Source organism: Hippoglossus stenolepis, chromosome 1, assembly GCF_022539355.2.
Source record: "Hippoglossus stenolepis isolate QCI-W04-F060 chromosome 1, HSTE1.2, whole genome shotgun sequence".
In the NCBI taxonomy this organism is placed as follows: Eukaryota; Metazoa; Chordata; class Actinopteri; order Pleuronectiformes; family Pleuronectidae; genus Hippoglossus; species Hippoglossus stenolepis.
The window spans coordinates 21,199,390-21,226,355 of record NC_061483.1 but is presented as its reverse complement, the minus strand read 5'-3'; positions in this window follow the sequence as shown (position 1 = coordinate 21,226,355).

The following is a 26,966-nucleotide window of genomic DNA, read 5'->3' as shown; positions in this document are numbered from 1 at the left end:
ACTGCATTATTCCTTCAACTTGCAGTACAGTGATACTAAACTGTCCTAGATTTTACTCTGACAGTATATGTGTTGTCTTTTTATTTGTTGTTTTTACTCAAATGCAGAAAACTATTGAGAATAACACAGTGTAAAGTTGGCTCTTCGTGTCTGTGCAGTCTATTCAGATGGTGAAATAAATAAACAACACTCGATATTCATGTATATTCACATGCAATGATGACTCATAATGCAGCCCTACTGATTGGCAACTTGATTTAGTTTAGTAGGGAAGAGAGAGGGTGAAATAAATGGAGATGTAAATAAAATTGTATAGTACAGATGTAAATATATCGCAATTAAATAATCCTCCCATGAGAAGCGTGCAAATACTCTGTCACAACCCCTCTCTTCAATTCTCTTCTCTTATTTTGCATGAGTGGTATATTTACCATGCAGATGCAGCAATGAAAAAAACATTAGTTAATCTGGGTCACATCATAGACGGCAACAATATTGTCCTTTCTTGTCCATCACTTACGCAGGACAAACATATGCGTTGCGTAAACACTTGATGGTGAGTGTGCCTGATGTGTGGTCAACAACAACAACAATCACAGTTTCATGCTTGGGACACCCAACAGAGCTTCTGGGCTAATGTGCCATGCTAGCTGTAAATACAAAGACGTACACGACCAGATGAACACAAACCAGGTTCACCAGCTGCCAGCGCCTCCTCTTTCGCAATAACGTGATTTGTTTGGTTAGTGTTTGTTAAAACACGATTTGATTGGCTGGTGCTAGTTCTAGTTCTACCCAACTTCTTGGGCGTGGTTACAGCACTAGCAACGCTAACTGAACCTCACATGCTGTTTAATTGAGTGATTCTTTGGTTTTTAAATCAATCTTTCATTATGCATCTTTCTCTCACATGGGGATCAATAGGTTATACTCTCAAGTGGCATTTAATCTGCTTAAATTTAATGATATCTGTAATGTAGTATTCAATATATGTAGAACTATAACATCTTGTTAACAAGTCGTATGTTCCCTTTAAGTGGTTGCAGCCAATGGACAGTAACAAGTATTTTAAAAGCTTTTTTGGGAAACACGAGCCCATGTGTATTCCAGTGATGGTGAGTGACATGAGCCATGGGTCCTGTCCAAGTCCTCAAGCAAACAAAAAGCGCAGCATATCATTAGATACAATTAACGTTGTGTTAAGATTTTTTTGTAGGAATACTTAGGGATACTGATATACAGATTTTTGATTTTCTCATCTATTTTTGTAAACATTTCCTTTTCATTATGGTTGCCAACATTCACAATGATGAAGACAAAAACGTTCTCACCAATATCATTTGAACACCTGTAACACCAGATATGCATCATAGGTGCTAATGTTATTGTATAGTGCACTGTATTGTTGTGGCATTATGAGACAGGTTGACACGTAGGTAGACAAACTGTTATTTTCACACACAGACTGAGACAGCTGTCTCAAGGCAAGGGCTCTGTCAATAGCTGGACACAGTAGAGTAGACTTCCCATCAGTTCAGTCCTCGGGGAGCGGAGAGGAGAGAGGGAGCAAGAGAAAGACGGAGTGAATCGGAGTGGGAAGAGACCATAACTCTGTCTCAGCTGATCGATACACTCTGAGTGGATCAATCATCACAGTCCCCATCAGCCACTAGATGAGCAACCTAACCCAAAGTCTATGATCACAGGCCCTGACTCAACCGTGACCCCTGTGATGACTCAGTCTGGAGCAGATACTGCAGCCTCCAATCCACTCAGGCTTTTGGCTGAGTAGTCACAGATACTTTCAGTAAGCCGAGTGGGAAAGAAATGCCAGCCACCTGCCAAGTGCTAGTGAATAAATACTGGCTATAGATTTAATTGCTTTACTAATTTATGTGGAGAAGTTGCACGAGAAAGGAACCATTCGGATTGTGACTTTGATGTGTGCCAGATTCACCGATAATCCCCGCTAACACTGTCATTCCAGGGGTCTCATTTATCAAACATTGCGTAGGATTCATACTAAAAGTGTACGTACGCCCAAAAGCCGGAAATGGCGTACGCCAAAGGAAATTCCGATTTATAAAACCGTGCGCACGCACACCTGAACGCAATGTTCGCTTTATAAATCACAGTCCACCTGGAAACGTTTGTACGTGGATCTGCCTTCATATCCGCCCTCCACACGCCCACTTTCAACCATAAATGGTCAATGCAAAGCATGGCATGAATACTAAATTATGCTGCTGACCAATGGGTTTCCACCGTGAGTCCTGACGGAGTCACGGCATCAAGCGATGAGAAGAGGAAGCGAAACTTTCTGACACTGACGTTGAGGTGTTTGTTAGTGAGGTGGGGGTGAAGAGCGATTCATGGGACAGCAGTGATGTCACTAATAAAGAAAATACACTGATACTCTGCTGCTGCTGTGGATAATACGGGGAGTGAGAGTGAAGACGATAGAAAGAACGGAGCCTGAAGTAAAAAAAAGATCACAGATCACAGATCAATAGAATCTATATCAGCTGATCAGACAATCGCTGAACCCTCTATTCTTCCTCATCCTTCCATTCGCGTGCACACATCACGCAGCATCACGGACCAGTGTCACGGCAGTATTTATTTATTTAGTGCATCGGACTGATTCCCTCACATCAGTGGATCCTCACCTCCACTCTGGGATATTATTTGGAAAGTGTCTTCATTTCTTGTCAGTGATCTCCAGGTCGCTCTGTGCGCCTGATGGCTCAGTCCCGTTCACTGCAGTGATTTGATGATACATGCACAGTGTTAGAAGATATTATTAAAACCTATTAATGACTCGGTGTTAAATGGAATCTAAACGTAATTTGCTGTAAATTGATTTATATATGTCTTAATTAAAAGGTTTGTGTGGGACAGAAATGTCGCGCGATCAAAACTAAGCTGTTGGTTTTAATGTAAATGATGAATTGGATCAATAATCTGGCTTCAGTTCACCACCTCACGTCTGTGTCGCCACTTTCCCGTCTCCAAAACGTTCGTACGCATGGGTCAGAGTTTGCGTGGAAATATGCAAATTTTCCCGTCAAGTTTGTTTTTATAAATCCCAACGTTTGCGTGAGAAGTGCCGTACGCACGTTTCAGGCCCCGTTTTGTGCGTACGCAACGGTGATAAATGAGACCCCAGCTCTGTGAAGTGAGTTCTGTTGATTCTTGGATATACACAGTGACCTGTGCACCGACCACCAGTTATAGGATGAGGAGACCTCACCACTTCTCCACCTCCGGACCGTCATGTCTGCCCGCTCTCTTTTCCACATGGGCACAGCGAGGGCAGAGACGAAGATAGTTGTAGTTCAATGCCACAGACTAATGGTGGGTTTCTCCATTAAGCCATTACTGTAAGCCATCAAGTCTGTTTGGCCATGGTCTGGACAATTAAAACTCACTGTGATGCAAAATGGAGTCTGGTCTTGAGACACCTGACTCCAGTGCACTGACACATCAACTGTCCCTAAGGAAGATCCGTAATTAGCTTGCATGCTCTGAAAGCATTTTAATTAAATCACAGCACAGAATCCTCATAGGCATCTCCAATCTGCAAACTAATATGGGTGACTACTGAATTATCTCTCTCACACACACAACCCAAATAAACATGTATATGTATTTATAAATGTATCATACTGTCTCTTTATCCCACTGTCCTGCATTGTGAGACTGCATTCACCAGCAACTGATATCCTCCATGAAGCTGGTGAATGTCAATAGTTATACAGCCTTTCATATTGTTATGTAAAATTGTCTGGGAGGGCAATGGCTGTTTCTGTTTCCTCTGTAATTTCAAGTCGCTTGTACCTATAAAGGCAACCGTTTGGCACCTTTCCTATTTTGTTAGGCACATTTTGTTAGTCTCTGGCCCAAACCCAAAACTGACTATAAGTTACACAGTTGGACTTCACATTTCTGGTGATATACAAACTCTAACCTACCACGCTGAGAGTAGGCAGCTATTTCCTATACTGAAATGAGGTTGACCTTTTTGTTTTGGGGCTTATTCTAGATTGCCTTTAAAATGTTGGTGGTTAAAACTTTTACCCTTTCAGCAAGCGTGATTCTTGAGTCACTTTTCTCATATGAACCGCATATGTTATGATCTGCCCCTCACGTGGCTCCAATTGACTTCTTGGCATGTTTTGTCTGGACTTTCTGTTATTTCCTGTTTTATTTTGAAGTTACTTAACTTGTGTGTCTCTTTAATTTCCTGTATTTGTCTGGGCTGCGTTAAGGTTCAGGGCACATAAAACAGTGGTGTGTTGAACCCCCTGTTGTGACACCCTGGTGTTGCAACTACAACAGCTGAGAAGGCCATTCTTGGCGTTCCTTTGATCTCAGAGGTAGATTACATTGGTTTGAATATCTGCCTTTGCCCATAACATAAATTAAGATGGAGTAATATTATCTTATTTGTGTAAATAACCTCATTTTCAAATACTAAGTAAAAACGTGTGTCTTTTAACATCTTCGATTGATGTGAACACCAAGCAGCAGATGCTGCATGTGTAACTTCTGAATCCATTGTGTGCACTTTAATACACAACACATCTGACACACCCACCAAACGAGAGAGAATCTACCTCAAAGCCTGTTGCACACTGTTTCTGAACATGTCTTTCAACCCGGAAACCGTAACAAAATTGCACAGAACGTTTTTAAGATTGAACAAGCCTCTGGTTCCCCACCTCTGTGATTGTCTGACCCGCCCTAATGTGTTTCACCTGTGCACTATTATCCCTGCCTCTCCTGTGTATTTACCTCCTGTGCTCCCCAGTCCCCGCTGTCAGTTTGTCTGCTCGTCTCCCTGGTGTTGCTTCTCCTCGGCTTCGTTTCAGCAAGTTTGGCCTCGTGCTCCTGGTTCGTTTAGTGCTGTTTCTATTCTGCTGTCTTGTTCAGGACTTCGCAGTTCTATTCCCTCTGGTCTCTCTTTGCTCTTTGTTCATTTGAAGTTTTTTGACTTTTTCTGTTTGCTTGCCTTTCTGCCAACCTGCCAATTAGAGACTATCTATTTTTAAAATATTCTTTACTGCACCCACCTGGCTAGTCTGGAATCTGCATTTTGGGTCCTGTTAACTCTAACCTCAACAGTATACTTATCTCATAGATACAGTTATAACTTTTGATCTTGACAGTGTAGCAGAACAATGGCACTTATTTAGGTCCAAATAAATCCATGCATAATCCCCTTCCTGCATTCAGCTTTTTTGGAGTGACCTAGACCTTTTTCAAAGCATCCATAAACCTAATACACTTGTAAGTGGTGCAGCTCAAATGGCACCAGCAGTACCAGTAATATACCATTTTCTAAAAGTCGAGGATTCCTGTGTAATCAGCCGTAGATCTTACGCAGGGGAAATCTCTGGCTCAACTTTGGGATTGTCAGAGACTATTCTTGCCAAGCACATCTCCTCACATCAATCAACCTCCCGTTCCCTCCTCCATCTCTCTGGAGTAGGCTTTCCTGTGCCCTCAAACAGTCATACATAAAATCACACAAACAAATATGCCCGTGTGCACGCGAACACTCACAACAGGACCCTGAAGTGCGGCTTTCCCATTGCCCCTGCACACACAAAGTAACATGTCAGCTCCAATTATCAGCACTGTTCCCTTCTTGCTTCAGGAGCTTCTATTTTAGATCTGTATTTTTTGTTCTTCTTCTTTGCAAGTGAGCTCACAAACAAAGGCTTTGCTTTGACTTGGCGTTTCAATATTGTCTACTATGAGTTTAGAAAGGCCACTCTTAAATCAGTGAGATGTGGTGAGCTCCCCAAAAAATCCCTGTTTGTTGGACCACACATGAACTGCAATGATGAGACCCAGCAGTAAGGCTGGATCAGACTGAGAAACAGAGCGGCACGGAGACACAGCCAGAGATAAAACTGCATGTGGCAGGAAGAGTATATAAATGTGAAAACTGTGACAAATGCAATTCATTTCTCTCCGGCACATCCAACGTCACTGATAGTGCTCGGAGACAGGTACATGTCACAGTAGAGAAACAAACAGAAAAAAGGAGAGAGAGTCTCACAGACAGGGTGAGTCCCAAAGAGAGGAAGACGAAGACAAAGGGAGAAAGTAAGGTATACAGGGAGAAAGAATGGGGTGAGCACTGTGTGATTCATGGGGACTTTTACTGCCTCAGAAGGGTGTCGCCTCCCATCAGAGTTCAGAATCAGCTTGGTGTAGCACATACAGTAGCGGGTAATACAACCTCCTTCTCACTTTATCTCGCCTTCTTTCTCTATCGCTCTTTTCTGTCGTTTCTTGTCCTCACAGAAATGCAGACACAGACACAATGAAATAGAAGATTGAGTTTAAAAGCGAGAGGCCCCTGAAAGCAAGACGACCTCAAAGACCGACTAAAAAGCATATGATGACTTATCTGAGCATTCTCTCATGCTGTATTTTCAAAGGCAAGGCCACAATGTCTGTTACTGACATTGAAACATCAGCTCAGACTGAGGATTACACAATGAACAAAGGAACTGTGAGAAGCAGGTGCATCAAAAATCAAGGACAAAGTTTGGGGGGGGGGGTTTTAATAAAAAAAGCATTGCCCTATTGGAAAATCTAGAGGGATATTTGATATTACTTTCATCAAGTGGCAGGTTTGTAAAACAACCTTCAGAGCTCCTGCTGTTGTTTTAAAGTAAGTAAAATCCTTCATGGACACAGTATTTGTCAAAAGGAGTTCATTGGTTTCAGTAAAAGCTGAAAGAAGCTAAAAACAAGGTCAACCTTTATTTACTGTACATAACAATGTTTCTGCAGACCTGGCCACATCCAGGTTATTAATATCTAAAGATACTCAAATATATAGATCCAGATATGTATACGCAATAACAAAAATAAAATCGATCAGGCTCTCGTACACCCATAGCACAGACCACAAGATGCAGTTGTCGAGTTACATGATCCACTCAGGGAAGTGATAAAACTGCTGCTTTTTAAGAGCCTGACACTGAGAAATAGGTCAATGGGGCATCCTGATGCAGAGACGCCCGTCAACCCAGGAAGACACACATTATATGTCATCATATGTTTACGTTTGTGCGTCGATCAAATAAGACTCAAATGTGTTGATGTCCTGGCTGCTTGCTGCTTGTCACTGTGAGGATAGACATTCCAGACTTATCGTTTAAGTTCAGATACTCCTGATAAATTCAATCAGGCTTTATGAGAATATTGTTATAACATGTTATATTAGCTTATTAATGTACCAAAAAAATTGCTAATACTAATCATTAAACTAATTGCTCTATTTAGTGGTGTATTATTGATTTATTATAACACCAGTAGCTAGCTTGGTTAGCTTAACAGCTGATAGCATTGTTAAGTATTAAAGGTGCATTGCAATATATTTTTTGGGACATTTTAGTTCAACTTAAATTGTACATGTTAAGTTAATCTGTAGTAATATTTCAGTTCATGTTCAAGTTAGCATTCAATTTATTGAAATATATTGAAATGCTGTATAAAAAGAGTTTAAAGGGGGTATATTAGAGGTTTAAAAAGTTGTTTAAATATCAAATTTATTTTGCTAATGCTAAAATACCAATATATGTTGGGATTTAGGGTAATATATGATATATAATTAATTTGTTGATGTTAAAACACATTGTTGTCAAGAAAAATGGCATCTCATTGAAATTGTTGTCTTAACAGTCATACATTAAAGTTATAATGAAATTATAAATAGTTTTAGATGTAGAGGAAATGTTATAAACTGATCTGCTGTTCATCTAGCAGGTATCAATTGTGGTTAGAATGAAATAAGTTACCCCCCAGGTAGGTAATTACACATATTATAGGACTAAAATGAACACATTAACACAATTACAAAGTAATTTTATTACCACCTTCAGAACATATCGAGGATTAAAGGACTTATGTCTGAGCAGGATATAGAAAAACCTGTCCTATTGTTGGTTTATCAAGCACTGAATGGTTTAGGGACAAAATATATTTCTGATTTCCTGCTACGTTATGAACCATCCAGACCCCTCAGGTCGTCAGGAGCAGGTCTGCTTTCTATCCCCAGAGTCAAAACTAGACATGGAGAAGCAGTGTTCAGTTTCTATGCTCAACATTTGTGGATCAAGCTCCTGGAGAACTGCAGGTCAGCTCCAAATCTTAGTTCTTTAAAATCAATGCTAAAGGCTTATCTGTTTGCCACAGCCTTTTATTAGATCAAATCATTTCTCATTTCTTACACTGCACTGTTATTTTAACTCGTATTTCTTATTTATGTATTGTTTTATTTTGTATTTAACCCTTTTAATTTCTTTTTAAATGCTTTTTTTGTATTGTCTTATGATGCTTTTACATTTGTCATGATGCGTTTTGTATTGTATGTAAAGCACTTTGAATTGCCTTGTTGCTGAAATGTGCTGTACAAATAAACATGCCTTGCCCCAAATTGGAGGTACAAAGTGGTAGCCTGTTACGGCTGGCTGCCACTGCCTGTTTGCCAGATCATAAAACACTGGGTTAACTGAGACAGATTTGGTCCTGATTGATTTTGGCTGACAAGATATTCTTGATAAACTATACATCTCATTAAGCATTTTAAATCATTTGGATTCAACCTCGCAAATTACATCAATTCATATTAGAGGCAGGTTTTTTGAAAGAAACGTCACACCTCATTTCCACTCATGTCTTTGACTGGGGAGACACATTGTTGTACATCACAGCCCGGGAGCGAGTATCACTTAAATCAATTAGGAGATAAAGTCTAGCTTTAGGGCTGCTGACATCTGAAGAATACTGGGTCAGTTGTCCCAGGACCCTGATTCAAGAGGGGTGGCCAACCTGAAATGAGTTATTTTATACATTTTATACATTTTATATAATGCAAAAAAATGGTTTGGTCCGCAATGGTTTGGTCCGTCAATAAAATGGTTTGGTTTGATAATATTTTTGCATGTCTGAGTAACACGCATGTTGGGCCTGTGTGGTTTAGGAAGATATGTGACCTATTAATCGGTAAAACGTATACAGCATTTAAATTATTATGATAAACACACTGCACCCTCTGAGTTGTCAGTCAGAAGCTGACAACATGACAATTTCATACAATTTTTCCATCTGCCCTGACAAGATAATCTCTAATGGTAGCCATGAGGATTGCACATCCAGATAATGTTTTTATTCACGTCTGTTAAAAATTCACAGATAAAAGGTAATTTCCTGTCATTTCCTTTGTGTCCCTCTAACATGATTATAATGTTAATCACCACCGATCAGGTAAATACACCAGGTGGATACTTTGAGTTTAGGATACTAGTATGAAGTTACACTTCAATTCATTTTAATCATGTAATAGTTTTTTTTCCCTTTGCGAACCTCTAGGAAATAATTTTTTTTACAACCTTACAAGCTTACATGATTATATGAAGACCAAGACTAAATATTTGAGACTACCTGACTGAAACTAATTCAGGTAGTTTTGTGTTACAGACATTTCATAATCATGATGTTCCCTCTTGGAAATATTAATAATTTTACAGCTACACAGATGATGCCCACTTTTATTTCTCTGTTGCACCCGTTGATGGCTGTACTGTCCGTCAAGCAGAAAACAAAGATCTGAGATTAAAAGAGGAAAGACAAAGAGAGAAAACTACAGTTAATTCAAAATGGTGCAGACAGGATCACATCCCACCGCTGCTCACGACACGGCCCAATCTCTTCTAGCATCGACTTTAAAGTAGTTAAGCCTTTCATTACCAGGCATCCTCCTATATCAGGCCTACTTTGGACTTTCTCTTAAGATATCTGGTGTGTGTGTGTGTGTGTGTGTGTGTGTGTGTGTGTGTGTGTGTGTGTGTGTGTGTGTGTGTGTGTGTGTGTGTGTGTGTGTGTGTGTGTGTGTGCGTGTGTGTGTGTGTGTGTGGGGCTGATTTCTGTTTGTTTATTGCCTGAATTGCGGAATATCCTCCCCACTGATTTATGAACTTTAAACTATCGAAGACATAACTGTTCTATGGCTTTTAATTATTAGTTAATCAAACTTTGTTGAATTTATTTTGTTTGTCTGCATATTTGGGGTCTTCAGGAACATAGTTTCCTTCTTTCTTTTTTTCTAAAATACCTGATTACGTATATTCAGTTTTTTTATATTTGGCACAAGGGTTCATTTAGTTTTTTTCGATACCAGAATATGTTGTTTAATGGGATATACATCTGTTCTGAAATCCACTAATATCTCATCTAAATGCATTTTCAATTGCATTTGCAGAGAAATTTTAATGTCAGGTGTATTTCAGTGCTCTACCGTGTGTATGTGATCATATTATGTCACGTCATATTATGCTGGATTAGATCACATAAGATTACATTAGACCTTAATTATCTCCATGACCTCACTTGGATGTTAGGCTAGTGCTTTTCTGACTGTACAGTGCAAATAACAAGTCTGTGTGTGTGTGTGTGTGTGTGTGTGTGTGTGTGTGTGTGTGTGTGTGTGTGTGTGTGTGTGTGTGTGTGTGTGTGTGTGTGTGTGTGTGGGTGGGTGTTTGAGAGGGGTGAGAATCCCGCTGTGAACATATCTCTTGACATCCATGTCAGACTGAGTAATACCTAACTTGCGTTCAGCAGTTAATCACATGTGAGAAAAGTTAGATGTGGTGTATGTCAACAAAGGTTATCCTTCTCCTTCAACTGAATAAGACGACAGAAACAGATGGATCACTGTAGAGAGTGCGAGGGTGTGGAAACGAGTGTGTGTTAGTGTGATGGACAAAACCACCACGGTTCAATGCATAGTGAGTCTTCCAGGAAGAGGGTCTTGTGGCTTTTACAGTGAGGGAGATGAAATACGAGCACAAGTTGGTGTCACTCATCTATTTCTTTTCCAGCAGCCCATGACGAGGCTGGAGTGAGCCTTTAAATCAGGAGACTTCTCGTTCTTTAACCTTTTGAGGCAAAGCTATACAAACCCCTTCTAATGCACAACTCATTTCCTATGTAAGTGGGGGCTTTTAATGCCTCCACTCCAGTGACAGCCAGTGACATTGGGTTTTCAGGTTGTCCATCCGCACATTCATTTATCTGTCCGTTCCTCACATTCTTGTGAAAATGAAACGCCTCAGAGGAACTATTAGAATTTGGTAGTCAAAGGGGAAAGATCACACTGACCTCATATTCTTGTTAACGTGGTATATCAGCAACATCCAAAGGGAATTTCATTCAATCTGGCATAAACATTCACTTGGACTCAAGGATTAATTGATTAGAATTAGCAGGTCAAAGGTCAGGGGCACTGTGACCTCTAAAAACCCTTTTTGGTCTTTCAAAATTGTTTCATGACGTGAACCTCAAGACGTTCTAGTGTGGCACAAATGTTAGACTCAAGAATTAACTGATTTGACGTGGAAGGTCAAAGGTGTTGGTGGTCTTGCAAAAAATGTTTTAGGCCTCTTTAACATGATGTCTCAAGTCTGCCCTAAGAATTTTATTTCAAATTTTGACCAGTTGTCATTTAGACTCAAAGGTTATTTGATTAGATTTCAAAGGCCACAGTGACCTCATATGAGTCTGGAAATAGAAAGTGATGTATACTGAAACTGTGCTAGGTGGTGGAGGCATACAGCCGCAGGGCGATAATAACATGTTTGTATATCTTTTAAAATCAATTTATTTTATCATTAAATATTCTTGTTATAATTGATATAATACACTGCAATTTTTGTATATGATTATTTAGGAGATGTTCAGAAACATGCACACAACACTGATAATGAATAACTGATATTGATCCGTGATGACTGTAACTAAATGAAAGAAAAGCCTGTTGAAATAAAACCACCTGGCTACAGCACAAATGGCCATCTCAGTACTTACATGCATCACAAATGACAGCTCGATACACGTGTGTAGCTCCTTGCACACGGGCCCGATGCACTGGGAGCCCCAGCTGCTGACTTTCTCGTCTTTGACAGCCAAGCAGATATTCAACCTCTTCCTCTCCACTTGGCGCTCCTGTCTGATGTCCTCCTGTGGCTCATAGCTAGAATAGAACGTGTCAACAGCTAGCAAGCGAGCGTTGAACATAATTCTCTTTCTCATTACTGATGGATGTCGAAGTCAAGGTAACCTTCACCCAATTTTCCAATATTATGCACAGTTGTCTTTCACACTGTAAAATAAGTGGGGGGGTTGGGAATGTTTGTTGATGTTTTTGTGTGTTTTTAAAATTCAACACCAATTTGTGGGATGATCAAAAACAAGGATCACGTGAAACACTGAATAATGAAATGAATTCATTGCAAAGATATAGAAAACTCACTTTTGACCAAAAACTCACTTTTGACCAAAGACATACAGTCAATAGTCCGTCGCAACACATTTTGCTACAGAAAACCTGAGTATAAACAATAAGATGTATTTGTAATTACAGCAAAGTGTAGTCTTTGACTCCAGATTAGTGTGTGTATGTGTACGTCTAAAGGAAAATGAAAATGTACGTAGGTATTAAAACAAAAAAAACTATTATAAATCCTAACTTAAAAAATAACCACCATAATAAAAGGGTTAGGGTTAGGGATGACCTCTTATCTAAAAACAGTCCTGCAGTAACTCATTGTGGCCACTAGAATGCAGAACAGAAAGCTAGCTCCCCTTAAAGCGTTTGAGCCAACCTGTTAGCCAGCTGCTATTTACATTCCCCATAAACACCGATCAACATTCAGATATCCACATTCAATTCAATTCTGTTTTGATCTCCACCAACTCCAGAGGGAAACACTGTCTCTGGCTCTTCAGCTGCTAAATGCTCCACTATGTTCACTTGCTAAGTGCTAACGCTGTGTGACATTTAATTTTCAGCTGGTTGCATGAACTCAATTTTTAAAGCTTTTTTTTTTGATGAATAAAATAAATAATTAAATTTCAATAAATAATTGAAGCCGGCTGCAGCTGAAAATAACAGTATGTAACTGACTGATTGAAAGCAGTGAAAAAAACCATGCACGCTCAAGCTTTGCAGAGGTGAAGGGATCTGTAGTCCAGTGATAATTCTCTGTGGGCTCACTTGTTTTTTTCACTCTCTCTCCTGTAATGCATTTCTCAGAAAAAGAAGTGGAATCGCAGCGCAGCAGGAGATGGGGGTGAAGCTCTCTCAGACGATGAAGAGCTGTCAAACTTAGACAATATTTGTGTGGGCTGGCACACGTAGTGTGTTGTCACAGACCCTTTAAGCCTCTGCACTGTCATATATTTACATCATAGACTGTATATGAAGATGAGCAAAGCGATGAGTCCCTAACATGTGAAGCCAAAGTGTCACCACCTGGTGTGTCATTTTAGGAAATTCTCATCACTCCGATGAATGTTCAAGTGCTCATTTGGTTTTAATTAGTAATTTATTGCTGTAGAAATGGGGTCAAACATCATGACCTCGATACCACGGCTCCGTCCCCTGATCACAACTACGCACACTGCTCCACATGCGCCAGATGGCAGCATTGGTGTCATTGATATTTTGGCTTCATTCCTGGGTAGGGGGAGGAAGTCGTGACGCATCGTCTTTTTATACAGTCTATGGTTTACGCACGTATGATTATGTGACAATATAAGCTACGTTGCCATGGCTATGATGATTACCAGGATTTTTCTCTGTGGTATCCAGAGAAATATCACGACCAAACTAAATTAAAAAAGAAGCCGAGAGCGCAGTCATCCTTACCAAACCCCTGTGCTGCAAATGAAAAGTGGTGGGCTCGGCAGGTACCTCCATCTAGATTTATTCAGAGAGACATCTTCTCAGCCCAAAAGGCAGGGCTCTCCTATGTCACTGCATGATCGGGCAGAGGATAAGGTCAAGGAACACAAACAGGCAGAGATACTGACCCATGCTGCTTTCCATTAGGTCCTCTGTCTCAGCAGGAAATAGAATCTGCAGGTCCAAACAGTGAGAGTGTTGTTGCTGTGACCTGAGCTAATATATTAGCATTTAGTGTCCACATTAAATTAGATATTAACATTGTTAAAGTTTTGAAAGCTCTCATAGACTTACTGTGTTCTGTGTAAATTATCATAATCAAAATGCACTAGCTGCAAATAATTGATCAAAATGAACAAAAAAGCCTGTTGTAAAATAACTAGTTTAAATATCAACCATTAAACAATCTCTTGACTCTGAATTGCATACGGGGAATAAGAGCAGCCTGAGCAGTCATTATCATTTACTGCACATCATCATCGTAGACTTCTATCCTCAGTACATAATCACACAATTTGATGATATACATGGTGCCATTAGATCCCAGCAGAGTGATGGGTGGTTTGCGATGTGCAGAGCGTCTCGCTGAGCCTCCAGAGAGGCAGCAGGCAGGAGGAAGTGCGGTTAATAAAGGCAACACTTTGAGTCATGACATGCAAACAGCAACTGGGCCATGTACACACCTTGGCCTGGGAAAACGCCCCGAGCACTGTTGGCACAAAATAGTTAAAAGGACAATAGTGTCCTCTGTTGGACGAGGGAGGAAATGCTTCAGTTTAAGGCGTGACAGCGGTGGTCTTTTCATGTCTACACATGATCTGTTTTGGATTCTAGTCACGTGAAGGATGAGAACTAGTTGCCCTTAGAAGATGCCACATCTAAATTCATGTTACGTTTGAACGTATCAAAACCTGATTGATATGAGATTATGCATTTCAATGTTATTTACAGTCTTTGGCAAAAATGAGAAAAAATGTATCAATGCCATTGATCTGGATTCATTTATGTTTAAAATGGATTTCACTAGTTAGCCTTTATTACTTATTGGCCTTTAACATGTTAACATACACATTGAATCACACATTTCTGTTATGTCTCCTGTTTGTTAGGGAGGCAGATAAGGTCCCTGTTCTTAATTTTCTTTTTTTTCTGTTGTGAGGTATTGTCGGTACTTTGGAGTGGGAGTGAAGTGTTTTATGATACACTCAGATTTCCCTTAGGTCGAACGTGACAAGAATCACATTCAAAATAGAAAAATAACATGACATCCATAAGAAAAAATGAAAGAGGTGAGAAAATAAATGGATTTTTAGTTTTGCTTCACTAAAACTCCAAATGAATGTGTTTGAAATCTACTAAGTGTGGGTCACCTGGGGTTTTCCTCTCCTCTGTTTCTCACATAGCAATTACACTGACTCACTAATCTGAATTAGTTTTTTTTCTCATTCTTTCATAGCTCATTAGCCCTCTCAGCCTACACTTTCCTATAAAGGAACACCACTGAGCTGGTAAACTCAACTGTTCCCCTTACTGAAAAGTGAAAAGAGTGTGTGGCACCTTTTTACGTTTCACATTTGCATCGATACATCACATTGCTTTTGATGGACGTATTTTTACTGCGTTCAGACATTTAATCTTTCCGCTGAGTGACGGTTGCCCTAAACTACAGCTGTTCTCTGTGTCCTGTGATTATAGAAACGTTCAGACCTTCAAATATATTGTTGATGGCTGTAATCAACCAAACCAATAATCAGTGCAAATACATTTGCTGTTCAAATGCAGCAGCTTGCTTATTATCTCCGGTGAAGAAAGTGGTCTGTTCTGCAGGATCATAACCAGTGCTACAATGAATGACATGCACTATTACTCAAACCAGTCATTGTCGAGTCAGAGGGATCAGGATCCATCCTGGGGCCACTCATGTTTTTGTTTTTTTTTCTGTTTCGCTCCAAACAGTCATTGGCAGTGTAATCCTGAAAATAGCAAATAACTAGAAGTGTCTAAAATCATCTTTACAGAAAAAAAAAGAAAGAAAATAGAAAACCTAAACTCTCAGTAAAATATGCTGTGTAACAGTTATGTAACAGTATACATGGCTCAGTGATGCGTTCATATAACACATGAATTGTTTTGTTTTTTTAATTTGGAATATTTTATTGCACCTAATCCTGTGCAACAGCGAAACTGTGGTTGTATGAACTGCAGGCGCACAGTTGGATTTACATTCTAATGCTATATTCTGACATTTGCTCACGGAATTAATCATGCATGCAGGAAGCCATGCATATTCACAAAGCCACAAGGAATCCGTTTCCATGGAGTCTTCCACATATGGGCACACGCACGTTCAAAGACAAGGCAGTCTCAGGCGTATACACACAAGATTACAGAATTAAAGACATTATCACACAGTCAATTACTCGTTCACTTAATGTCATCGTCTGTGAGGCAGTGATAAAATGTTTAACATAGCTACTGAGTGTGTTACTGAATGTCAATAAGTTGAGATCCTCATCATGTGTTTAAGCCTTTAACACCATCCTTGTTGGTAAGAGACAATATTAGACATGTGTGGGCATTATTTAGCTTCAGTTGATTAATTCACAACATGAATATTTATTTTAAACAGAATGTCCTCTGGTAGGGTTTGTTATAATTATTATTACAGCTCTGTATGTCAGTTTCCATAAGCACTTTGAGTTGCAATTCTAAGATAAACAGAGACAAGTAAGACATGTTTCATTCAGTACCTTCTAATAACAGCCAACAGATCTTTACTAGAGTTTCAGTGTTTTGTAAAGTACAAAAAGCTTTACTGTGATACAGTATGTGGCCAGATTCAATATAATAAAGAGCAGGGAACTGTGAGTTGTCACAATCTGCCCCTCTGTCTCCACCATTTGCACTTTGTGTATTTCCTGTTTTATTTTTGAAATTCATTCCCTCATTTGTCTGTTCCAACTTTATTTCCTGCCTTAGGGTTTTTCCTGCCAGTTTTCAGTTCCAGTAACTGCATCTCATTAATGACTTGTCCTCTGTGTAGACTCTAAATCGTTTCCCCTTTCAGTTCCTAACATGTTGTGTTTTGTTTATCCCTGTGTTCCTATAATTTATGTTTCTTCATTTCAGCCTATTTGAGCTTTTTTGTTTAGTTAGTTGGATTTTGGATTTCTGGCTCTTTTCTTCCTCACTGGATCGGTTTAATCATGGAACCAAATATAACCAAACAAGTCATGAATGATGAGAATCAGTTATCGGAGACAAAATGTAAAAAAAGGAAATCAAATTGTTTGCAGTAACACATTGAAATCCATAAAATTTTTTTAGATCTCCACCAAACTCATAAATATCAGCCCCCTAAAATATGCCCTTTTTTCATCAAGATCCATAAACGAGTCCCTGGGAAATCTGTGAAAAAGAAATCTTCGATCTGTTCCTTTGTCCGAATCCACCCCAAGATTTTATGGGTTGGTTCTTGGTCCACATCCCATCTTTCCACCAGTTTTTCTGTAGTTCTTATTCAGACAGACAGACGGACAGGGGTGAAAACATGACCTCCTCAGCACCGATAGCATTGGTTTTAAAGGGTTATTGCACCTGTAGAGTAGGATTTAGTCAAATATGTTTTTGTTTATTTGTACATTATGCTGATGCATGCAAGAGTTAAAAAATACAGCCACCTCTGCTTTACATAAACCTTTTCAATTCACATTGAAAACATGTTACTTCATAAAAATCTCTCTCTCTCTCTCTCTATCGCTCTCTCTCTCTCTCTCTCTTTATATATATATATATATATATATATATCGTTGTAACTGTGCACTTCAGCCACTAAGTGTCCCCATAACTCTACTTATGCTGAATCTGAAAGGATCCGTTATCCATTGGTGCGTGGCTGTGGAAACAGAAATATGTTTGACTCAATATAATAATGAGCTGTTACAAAGTGCTGCAGTAATTTCTCAGTGGGACTCCTACTTTATATTCACACATTTACACCTCTATGAAACCAGATCCATGAGTCGTACATACAGCTTAGAAGCTCAGCCACATAAGATGTGGGATGCTGTGCACCAGTCATTTCTGAGGGGCCACATTTCCAACAGGCAAATGTTTGGAGAACATGCAGATAACAGATAACAGATTTCACATCACGGTCGGTGTTTGTATGGACGTAGGGAAACATAAAGGTGTACTATTACACTGCTTGAATATTTCTATTTTGATTAAAAGATACTAGTACATTTTGAGAAAATTAATATTATTTCAGTTCAATATGACTCACGGAAGGAAGGATGATCAGCATTTATGTGTTTGACAAACCTTCTATTAAACAAGATGTGCAGAAGTCACTGCAAAAGGCAAAAGACACTTGCGTTTAATCCTGTTTGTTCTTATGTCTGTGGATATCTTTGTTCAGCAGCCCTGAATTGAGAGGGATTTTATATTCAACATAAATATATTTCGAAAACAGCCAGTAAGAGACTCTGCTTTGAAATTAAAAAATGTAAAAATAAAACCAATGCATATCAACTTAGTGCAGAGGAAGATGTCGGATATTTTACCATGTTGGAATATTACTTAAATTCAGAGATATTCAATATAAACTGTAATTAAAATATCAACGATATAAACTTTTATTATGACATAATTGGTATTGTTTATTCCTATTGTTAGTATTTCATTACCATTTCATTTCACAAACATTTCAATATTGGTACTTATCAAACACACTGGCTGTTGCTCTACTTTATTACTGGATTTCTTCTTTCCATTAATTACCTATAGTTCAGTCCAGTTTAGTGACCAACACAAAGACACGGCACAAAACAAGAGGGAGAACGAGACTCAACCACATGAGCCTCAGCTGTGATTGGTTTAGATGATCTTGATGTTGTGTCTGTGTGTATGCGCATCTGTGGATTCATATTTTATTAGTATTTATTACATTGAAATAGTTTTTAATAGTTATCTCATGTAACGTGTACATTTATCTCCCTGAGATCAATAAAATCATATATTTATCTTCTCTAATCATTGTTTCTGGTAAAATAATTCTTCATCATCATATTTTATTATTAGCTGGTCGTGTTCTGGAGGTCAAATCTTTGCAAAGTAGATATGGCTGACAGATAAATGTAATGATGTGTGTTTTATATCTGTGTATCTACGGTGGGATGATGAACTAGTTGTATGTAGATGTATGTCGTAAAAAGGGAGAATAATAGGGTCCAGAATTAGACGCGTACGTGGGCTGAAGATGGCAGCCTGTAAAGAGCAGTGAATTACTTAGAGGCACAGAAAGAGCTTGAGTAAGTACGGGAGGGGGAAGGAGGACGGAAATACTTTGTTTACTTTGCTTGATCAGACGGTCATATAATCATTTAGTCGGTTCCTAATTGCTGAGTAATCGTCTGGTTGTGAGCATTTGCTGCTTGCAATCTGTGTTAGCAAGCAAATACTTTAATCAGGTTTATATCAAACAGTAGCCTGTAAAAACATGACATTTACAACAGAGCGCCATAAAGCTGTGTGCCAATCAATAAGCATGCACGCAAACACACACACACACACACACACACACACACACACACACACACACACACACACACACACACACACACACACACACACACACACACACACACACACACACACACAAACAAGCACAATGCATGATTTAATGTCAACTTCTCTGCATGGAGCCCGAGCAAGCAGCAACACAACACACCCACTAACTACTCTCTCTCTCTCTCTCTCTCTCTCTCTCTCTCTCTCTCTCTCTCTCTCTCTCTCTGCATTCATATGTGTGTGTGTGTTTTAATTTCGAAAACAATAATTTAATAATCGATCTACTTATTGACAAGTGTGATTTGTTTTACACATTATATAACTATGTAATAAATAAATGTATCTAAAGTAAGTAAAGTAAGTCATAATAATCAACTCATAGTGGAACACATAGTCAGAGGTTTAATCATTACCTCCACCAAGGAGGTTTTATTTTAACCCTTGTGCATTTGTTTGTGATTTGTTGGTTTGTTTGTAAGCAAGTTTACACAAAAACAACAGAACAGTTTCCCACAAACACTTGATGGAACATTGTGGTATAAGTCAGAGAAGAACCCATTACATTTTGGTGTGGATCCAGATCAAGTGGCGGATCTAGTACTTTTTTCTTCTTAAACACTGTGAGACAGAGCATTTTTTTGGCATTATCAACTATTTAATAAACAGTTACATTCAGAGAAGTGATATCTATGAGTGTGTGAAATTTGGAGCAGCTTGATTGAATATGATGGGGCTGTTGGGCCTTGTTGGGGGAATGTCTTTTATTTTTTTTACTTTACATAATTTGCTTTATTGACTTGCAAAACACTGTAAGTCCAGATAATGAATCTGTGAACAAGAGCACTCATGTCTTTAAAAAGCAGTGAGATACAGGGTTGTGATCCCCTCACAAATATGAATAGAAGTATAAGCTGCCTTTTAATTGATATGATGACATGTTTTACACATCCTTCTGGCCTGTACAGCTATAATAAGCGTTTGAATGAACATTCTGAAGCTGGTTTTACCTTCATCTCTCTGCTTCGGCCTCCCGAGTGTCCCTTATTAGTGCGTGTCTGTTTTTAGTTTTTCTTACGTTGGCCTATGATCCACTGGAGCCATTTTAGGTTGAGGCGTTCACACAGCAGCACCTCAGTGGTCGTCCATGTAAAAAGGGGGAAGGGTGCATCTGACTGCTCACCAGTTTTAACCAGCCATTTGTGAGATCGTAACTCTTGGTTTTCTCCTCCCCAGCCCCCCTCTCCAAACCCCAACACTTATCCCACCACCAATTAGCGCTAAATACCCTGTTGTCCGGTCGCTCTGTTTCTGTGGCCGTATTCGTGCACCACTTTAGTACACTCCAGAAACACGCTATTATATTATTGACTGACACGGCATTGAGGCTGCCTGGATTATCAATCAATCATGCGTTTCAGTGTGTTTGGCAAACAGCAGCCCCTTTCATGTCATTAACTTTCCCCGCTGGTTATTGGATCAGCAAACACACTGTAGTGTGCGTATCCTGCTCGAGCACCGCCATAAAAGCGTACACTTGGCCCTCTGCACCGATGACTCAACCTATCAGGGAAAACACGGCATTGTAAAGTTGCGTGGAGCTAAATCAGAGCTTTATGGTGGTAAAACATTGGACGCATTGCTTCTCTGTCGTTTTTTTTTTTTTTGGCGTCTTTATCTTGGTGTGTCCTACAGCTGCATAAAGGAGCCGCACTTCTCACTGGTCACTGTTGTACAGCTGTTTTCTTTCATTAGTTTCGATTGATTGACTTCCTTCCCTCACCCCACCCCCAACCTCCCACCATGTTTGATGGTTGAGGTTATGGAGCTGTAGAGAAGGTTGTAGGAGCTTTACTAGCCCTTAATAAGCATTCGTCTCATCTGTACTTTGACTAACTGGAGTAGGGATGTTTCTGTTTCAGTACATGTGGAAACTTTGATGAAGATGCGTTTCTGGTTCATTGAATTTCAGTTCATCAGTGTACGGATGTGTTTATATCAAGTTTCCTTTTAATTATAAATTACACTGAAAGTGCAGTATGTGAATTGTGAAGTGTTGCACTGTGAGCTTCATATCTGCGTATTAGCAGTAGCAGTAATTTTTCGTGAGGTCCCTTTTAGTGATTCACAGTACTCGATCAGCTCCCTGGTCAAATGAAGAAAATATAACATTTATTTCTGCATCTTCTTCAGGTGAATGAGCTTGAAGGACTGGTTGTGTTTATGCTCCCTGGTTGCATTTCAGTCTGTTCACCAAGTAACGATGTTCTCCTAAATGTATTTCTTACTCTGTCCCATTTTATCTTAGAAAATATACGTTTTTGCTGTCGTAGATATTTGTATTTCAGAAAAATACTGGAGGAGACTAATAGGTGTTTTTGATTGTTTATCAGGGCTGTTGTTGGTAAGTATTTATTTCAGTGCACTTCTTCTGATTTCCCATCATTTCCCTTATTGAACAGGTTTAGTATTCAGTGTTTACTTCCAGCTCTTCAACTGGACTGAAGCTTCAGTGGTGTCTTCCAGCTGTAAGTTGCTTTTGTTACATGCATCTGCCAAATTAGAAAATGTGCACATTAACATTTGAACATGAAACACAAGTGTAAACAATGTGTTTAGATTGCATTGTTTGTGAGAAACAAATATCTCAGGTAATAACAACTGTTGTTTGTAGCTCCAAAGAAACAACTATACTTTCTTACAGCAGGTGGATCCTTAAAAGATGCTGAACACACAGTTTGTGCAAATGAAAGGGGAAAAAAAGTTTAGTTGTCAGAAGTGGATAATCTGCTTCTTAAAAAATGTCACTCATGCACATGGCGTTGACAATCTCAGGTTGTGTGTCTGTAAGTGTGTGTGTGTGTGTGTGTGTGTGTGTGTGTGTGTGTGTGTGTGTGTGTGTGTGTGTGTGTGTGTGTGTGTGTGTGTGTGTGTGTGTGTGTGTGTGTGTGTGTGTGTGTGTGTGTGTGTGAATGACTCCGGAGACTTTTGGCTCAGTTTGACATTTTCTCTCGAGAGCTTTCTTGTCTTTAATTTTGGCTGTAGAAACATCTCCTATTGTTACATAAATAAATAAATAAATTCATTTAAAAAAAAAAGAAAAAAGAAAAAGAAAGAAAATGCCTCCCGGTGTAAATGCTGCAATTTGCCTCTCAGCTGGTAGAGGCAGCTTTGACAACGGCTAAACAGCTCTGAGGCACAAAAACAATCAATACAGATTCTCTGCTCCATCCCGAGCCCACCTGCTCTCTGCTCAGAGTCCCACACAGGGAGGCAACCCCCACCTCCACCATCACAATCACTGTACGTGTGCACACACAAAGACACACACACCAATATGCAAACACACACACAGACTTCCTGTGTCACATACCAGACATTTTAACATTCTCAACGTGACTCTTGCTCAGATGAAATGGCTCAGCAGCTGAAAACTCTCATCATCTCTCACCGCGTCTATTGTGCATTCATAACAGGATTTCGTCACTTCCATATACACAACGCTCATGTTTGAGTCTCTCAGTATGCACAGCAGGAGCCCAGCCCCTTTTTCTCACATTGCTCCCGTCAATTGTGTGTGTTACTCCTCTTTTCGACACCTGCTTCCTGAATTACAGCGCCGCTCGCCGCTCGCCGTCAGACAGTCACGCAGACACCAGACACACACGCAGTCTCCTCGCTCACGCTCGGGCTGCACACTTTGACTCCTCTTTTTCATATTGCGATGTTGTTGATGCACCCATGTTCATACTCAAGGTCCATCTCATGCATGTGTCAGGCGTGAGGTGGAGGTTTAACTGATTACATCAAACTCCAGTGTGGTAAAAGAGCACAAAGGTGTCAATCTGGGCCCTGTGATGGGAGATCAGTGGAACAGTAATGCAATGGTAGTGAGTTATTAAATGAATAAAGAGGCAGAGCTGCCGAAGAGTATTGATTTTTCACAGCTCCCAGAGGCTCCGAGGGCTTTCAAGGCAGGGGAAGGACACACACGCACGCACACACACACACACACACACACACAGGCATGGACACACATGTATGCACACATACAGACACACGTACAGACAGAGAGAGAAAGGTCTAAGAGTGAAAGGATAATGGCCCCAGCAGTTGCAGTCTCACTTAAAACTCAGTTTGGGCTCTCAAGGTTTCCCACCGGGCACCGATCGCCTGATAAAAGGACTCATTCGGAACCAACCAGGTTTTGTTCTCTTTTGCTAGGCCCAGCTGTAATGCACTCAACGTTTTGCACAATGCTTAGCCACACTCACACATATGCTTCAGTGCATGCAGAGAGGTGATATCTGGGTTGGTTGCAGCTTCCCTCGCCACCTGGGCCTCAGACGAGGAGGGAAACATCCGTTAAAAACCTCTTTATAATAAAATGGATGAAGCGCAACAGGTTTAACAAACGCCCCGGTGTGATGAGTGACCTTATCTGATTAAGCTGAGAGATTTACCCTGAAGGTGAGTAAATACCAGGTGAACCTCCCATCAGTCAGAATATCGAAACTTCTATTTTGCTTGGCTAATTCTGAATAATGCACATTATTTGCGTATTATCTCAACTTAAGCGCAAAATCAATGAGTTACCTAATCCTGCCTCACGATACGGCACGAGCACACGTGGCTGAGCCCTAACTGCCCGGAGCTGAAGTGCGTGAGCCCCGCGCCGTCGTTTAGTTTCGAGCGCGTTGGGAAATACACAAACAACGGCTTCTTTTGTGTGTCATTTTGATGAATGCCCGGGGCATTTTCAGAGTGCAAATGTGAGGAAGCCGATATCCATCTTGATTTCAGGAGTCCATCGGAGTCCATAAGGGGAGGGTCAGTGTCCATCTGTTAGCTTGACGTGACACCGAGCCTCCACAAAAGGAAAGACAGAGCCCCTGACCCTATACTTGGACTGTGCTCAGATCCAACGGTACAGTGACACGGATCTCTGTGTCCCCTCCTCGCTTGTTTTCTCTCTGTGTGCTCTTACATATTCTTGTTGAGGCGTAACAATCCCTCCCTCAGTATTCACAGACATTCAAAGTGATTCAGCCTTTGTAATGAGCCTTGAAAGGCCTCTTGAGTGCAGGAACATGAAAAACATGCGGCCAATTGCTGGCGTCTTGTCTCTATTAGACGTCGGAGCTCCGTCGTATTGATAAAGACCTTTTCTCAATAATGGCTCTAACGTATTTTCTTTCTTCTTCGCCAATCAGATTGCAGATGCACACAGGTCTCTCCACAACACTCATGTCTTTCAGTGGGAGATGGAAAAATGTGTATTCACAGGCTGATATTGTAATAGCACGAGGATGAAAACCTCTCTAAAGAAGAAATCTCACTCCTTTATGAAACAATTAGTGCAGTTTCTCGGGTGTTACAGGCTTAATTATGACTTTCTATTTGGCCTTTGTTAGGTGTGTTGTTGGCTGAAAGAGTTTTTTTTTTATTTTGAGGCTGAAGATGAAGCTGTGATGGAGAGTTATTTAGACACACAGGTTTCTGATACGGTGAGTCTAATGGAGCAGAATCAGTTTAAGATTAGTCCACATCTAAACCTAAAACAATACAAGTTCAAGCCCTGATGTCACTGATACTGAAAGTGCAGGACTTGAAACCACTTTGTGTTTCAGAGTGACTCACAGAAACATACACAGGCTCTACAGCAGCTGAGTTTCTGTTCATGCGTTTCCGATGTGGTCCGCTGTACAGAGGTGCAGAGCACCCAGACAGATGCAAATCAGCACACAGTCTGAACAAACAGAGACACAGGTGCAGAGATAAATAGACAGCAGCGAGGATAAACAAAAAAAAAAGAAGTAACACTTGCGCTCGGCTGCACTAGCTGAGCAAATTCCCACCATTCAGACTGCAGTGAAATCAATAGGTTTTCTTCGCTACATACAGATGAATTTTTCCTGGGTGGACTCTTGTTCCGCTGAAAGATTCAACACCTCTACATTTGGAAGAAGAATGGCAGTGTATAAATTTCAGCCCTGAGCAAAGATTTTGTTCATGAGGCCCGATTCTGTCATCTGTGAGAGATTTGCTACAGTTTCTTGACTTACATCGTGTTATGAAAACTAAGATACAGAGGCTAAACCTACACTTTCACATGAATAAGAGCTGCAACAGTCAGTCAATTAATCGATCAAGTAAATTCATTATCAACCATTATGCTTTTAACTTTTCAACTGTGAGGATTTGCTGCTTTTATCTGTCATATATGATAGCAAAATATACATTTTAGGTTTTGGACTGTTTTTTTTGGACAAAAGAAAAATTATATATATAAGTGTGTCACTTGGCATTCTGGGAAACTGTATGTTGAAATAGAAATAGAATAGTACATATAAATAGTCTGTGGCCACCTTTCACACCGGTTTTTTGGTCCAGACTTCACCTAAAAGTCTAAAGTCGAACAAGGCAGATTAATTAAAAGGTATAGTCCAAGACAAAATGTCATTTTCTGCAGAAGAATCACGTCTCAGAACTAAAACACTACATAAGGATTGTATAACAGCCTGTTCCTGACATTTAGGAAATGTAGCATATATTGAACAATTCAGTGCTTCACAGCACCTACAGTGATAAACCTTATTTTTGCCAGATTTCATCGCAGCAATCTGGAGGGTGTTAAAGGAGATTCCCCGGTCTTGACCGAGCAGGCGGCCGCTGCCAGCATGTATTGCTTTGTTGTTCAGACAGTAATTACAGACAACGGAGCGAGTTGTATCCACAGGTGCTGTATATCTAACAACACAGAGGAATTAATGCAGTTAGCTCGGGCCGCTGTAGCACTGTCTCCTGCTGAGAGTGTAACCCAACAGGCCTTTAATGCAGAGTGGAGTTGTGAGGAGTGCCAGCCCACGGTGAGCTGATTCAATCCTCCCCTCCTGCCTGTTTTAACACAGGATCCTTTAATGCAGCTCTAACAACATTTGGGGAGTATTTTTAAACAAAATGAAATTGCAGAGGCGCCACCTCCGTCTGCCCCGGTGTGGTGCGGGATATAGTTCCACAAGTCGAGCGCGCCCAAGCAGGCTGCAGGAATTTAAACTCCTACTAATGAAGATGGGGGGAGTGCTGCTTCTCCACTATAGGATTACATGTCATACAGCACTGTGATTCAACAGAGACCTACTGTATTTGGGCAGGAGAAAGAGCAGTGTGGCACTAACACGACCACAGATGTGTCCGAAGGATTTGATCAAATGTGAATAAAATCAATGTCAAACAGAAGAGTTACTTAAACATCGTAATAAATGGATCATGATTAAAATATTGCCATCCAGTTAATTCTACAATCAATGATTTGTATTACCTAATGTTTTTTTGTGTGCAGTGGTTAGCACTGTCACCTCAGCAAGAAGTTTCATGGTTCTAATCCCAGGTTCGACAGGGGTCCTTCTATGTGCACTCTTCATGTTCTCCATGTGTCTGCCTGTCTTTTCTCCAGGTACTCCAGCTTCCCATTGAGCTAAGCTGCATGTCCAGAGATACGCAGCTTAGCATAACAGGTGACTCACATTTGCACATATGAGTGAATGGCTGTTTGTCTCTGTAGCTGCATTCACACATGCAATCCAGAGGGGCTGTATGGGAGAATGCAAATATCCGAGTCAGTTGCTCC